Source organism: Sturnira hondurensis, unplaced genomic scaffold (genome assembly GCF_014824575.4).
Source record: "Sturnira hondurensis isolate 20B ecotype Veracruz unplaced genomic scaffold, ASM1482457v3 Scaffold0018484, whole genome shotgun sequence".
In the NCBI taxonomy this organism is placed as follows: Eukaryota; Metazoa; Chordata; class Mammalia; order Chiroptera; family Phyllostomidae; genus Sturnira; species Sturnira hondurensis.
In genome coordinates, this window is record NW_028091115.1 from 356,170 (window position 1) to 359,566 (window position 3,397).

A 3,397-nucleotide genomic window follows, 5' to 3' on the forward strand; every position below is an offset into this window, starting at 1 on the left:
CTCATATGCCTCGCTAACCCAAATCCAATCCAGTCCTTAAGGTTCATTTCAAGGCTGGACTCCATCATGGAGGCTCACCATGACTGCTCCCCTCTGAAGTTGTTCAACACTCGCCATCTGGACAACTCAGTTGTCCGGACAAGCATTTGGCAGATGACATTCCTATATCCTTGACTTTCAAGTTCTATATGGTCCTTTCACCTTAAATTGACTGTTCACCTCACCACTCGGGAAACATTTGTCACTCTCCTCAAGAAGCACTTACTGAGTGCCTATTATGTATTTTAGCAGTGGGAAAAGTGAGGAACCTTTGCGGAGCAGCTTGGACTTTTAAAAAAAGAGCTTTCATAAATATTGTATCACCTGATTATCACTTTAAAATGTCATTTAAATTACTTAGGAGGTGAATATATTCTTCTCATGGCAGAGCGATTATAGATCTGGCTATGGTGTTCTTTGACTACTCCTATCCCACGTCACCCCAAATCCCTTCAGAGGTGCAGATGGGGAAACTGAGGCTCAGAGAGGTGCTGTAGTGTGCCCAAGCTCACACAGTTAGTGTGGTGGAATTTTCTGACTCTAAATCTCTTGTTTCCTCCATTTTTCCATGATATTTCCCATGAGGGCCAGAGCCCTGTTTATACCTCTCTCTGTGTTCTGGGTGCCCAGCACAGAGCTCTGCACGGAAGCCGGGGTTCAGCAAACTTTTCCATATCGGTGGGTTTCCTTGCAGGCCCTTTCCTCTGCACCAAGGCATTGCCTCCAAAGGTGGGCTATACCTATCCTACCTGGTTAGCGAAGGCTCAAAACGGCAATGGAGGCCACTCAGGCTTCCTACTAGGCACCCCTACTGGTACCTCTGGGCTCTGGGACATGAAGGCCCCCGGAGAGCCTCCTTTGGGAGTGCCTACAGGGAGACCCCATAGAGGCAAGTCAAGTGTTTGCTGGACACTCGCAATGTGGCTGTATGTGTCAGGGGCCCTGTGTGATAGAGTGGCGGGGAAATGAACGCGTTGTGGAGCCAAGACATCCAATACATCCATACATTTAGGGAACCAGTCAGCACATATTTAAGTGTTAACTCATGCAAATGAGGATGAGGCCTTAGGGGTGGAGGACAAAGAGCGGCTGCAGTGGGCAGAGCAGGTGTCTTGGAGGCGGTGGCTTGGCGGGAGAGGGGTCTGCTTGGAAGGTGTAGTGCTCCCAGCAGCACGCGCAGCAGCGCCAAGGCGGAGGAGAGAGGGCGCCTGAAGCCGCCGGGAGCACGGGGACGAGGGTTCACGGTGGGCTGCTGCCGTGGCTGCAGCGCGGTGCCTTTCTCAGCCCGCATCTCTCATCCGGCCTTGCATGTCCAGTGGCTTTCAGTCACCACAAGTCCAGCAACGGCCGCGTTTCCCCTTCAGGGCCTTGGCAGCCTTACTCTACCCTAGTTAACACTCTTCAGGCCCACCCGTGGCGTGCGGGTAAAGTCCCTGGGCTACTGCCCGCGTCAGCAGCAAGGACCATTAGTCAGTCAACACGCGGAGAGCATCCCCTGTGAAGTTTCCCAGGAAAAATCCGGCACCCCAAAGTGACAAGACTGGCCTCTGAGAGAGCAGTCACTTAACACTTCAGGGCATATGCTGTTTCCATGTGCCTTGCAAATACTCATTTGATGCGCACTACAGTGCTGTTCCTGACCCCATTTTATAGCTGAGCAAGCTGAGGCACTGAGAGCTCACAGCTGGAAACAGGCAGTCTGGCCGTTCACCACACGGACTGCCTCTCCTTACGCTGCTGCTGCGCTGTTGGTCGGTCCCAACACAGTCCTGAACCCACTCCCTTCCTCCGATCACCAGGGTCATTTTCCAGGCAGCACACCGTCCTGTGCTGGCCCCGTTTAAGTCGGGAGTGGAGTTTGGGGGGTGCTCTGCTTGCAGGGTGTTCTGCTGCAGGGGATGTATATGGTTTGCCAGGTGCCTCACTTATCCTCATCTGTAAAATGGTCCTCATAAAGCTACTGAAAGGATTAAATGAGATAATCCATATACAATCAGATGAGCATCTGGGCCAGAGTAAAAAGGTCAAGAAATAACCATGGGCCTGGCTGGTGTGGCTCAGTGGATTGAGTGCGGGCCTTCAAACCAAAATGTTGCTGGTCCGATTCCTAGTCGGGGCACATGCCTGGGCTGCAAGCCAGGTCCCCAGAAGTGGGCATGTGAGAGGCAACCACACATTGATGTTTCTCTTCCTCTCTTTCTCCCTCCCCTCCCCTGCCCTCCCCCTAAAAATAAATAAATCAAGTCTAAAAAACAAGAAATAATGATGGGTAAGCAGAAAGACAAACCAATGCCCTGGTGTACCCCTGGGGGAAAGAACAAACCCAGCCGTTTCAGAGCAAGTCAAAGAGGGACATGTTCACTGTAGGGCTCTTACTGGCTTTCAGCAGCTGGGCCTGTCTTAAGAGCCCGGCACATGGAGCCCAGGTGCGGGAGGACGTCTCTGGAGTAATCAGCCCTGATAAGTCACGTGGGTGTGCAGTTGGTATATCTCTGATGGCAGTGTCCTCGGGTGCCCCAGTACACGCCTGCTTCTCTCCCCGTGGAGTGGCCTGAGTCATCTTGTATAACAATCAGTGTTCGGCATTTGTCACCATCACAACCAGATAGCCATCAAGGACTTACTATGTGGAAGGCTTCGCGATCAAATAGGCAGCATATGTCCACAGGATGGTAGACACACTTGATGCAGCATCATATCTGCTTTTTTCTTTAACACAGATTTGGGGAGGGGGGTGTCCCAAGGCCCTGGATATCCTATTCGTTTTTAATTTTTTAAAAATTATTTTTAAGAGAGAGGGGAAGGAGAAAGGGTAGGAGAGAAACATCAATGTGTGGTTGCCTCTTGTGTGTCCCCCAGTGGGGACCTGGCCTGCAACCCAGGCATGTGCCCTGACTGGGAATTGAACCTGCAAGCCTTTGGTTTGCAGGCCCACACTCAGACCACTGAGCCACACCAGCCAGGGCTGGATCTCCTATTCTTTAGCGGGGACAATATAGCAGCAGTAACCAGGAACCAGGTGATCTCCAAACCCCTGCTCTATTCAGATCCTCCCACTCAGCCCAGGGGCTGGGCAAACAATATGTGCAAGTGAGGAAGGCCCTGCCCTGTGAAATTTATTCCGGTGAAATTGCTGCCAGATAGCAAGGGGCCGAATCCAGACAAAATCCACGTCTGCTGAACCACCAGAACAAAGTCCACATGTTGTTCATCCATTCATTCCCTCATTCACTTCTCCCTCCAGTGGACATTTACCAGACATCCACTATGTGTCATGTTCTATGTTCCATGTAAGGAATGTAAAGAACAAGACATAGACTTTAATGGAGACAGACAAGTAAACATTTAGTTACTATAC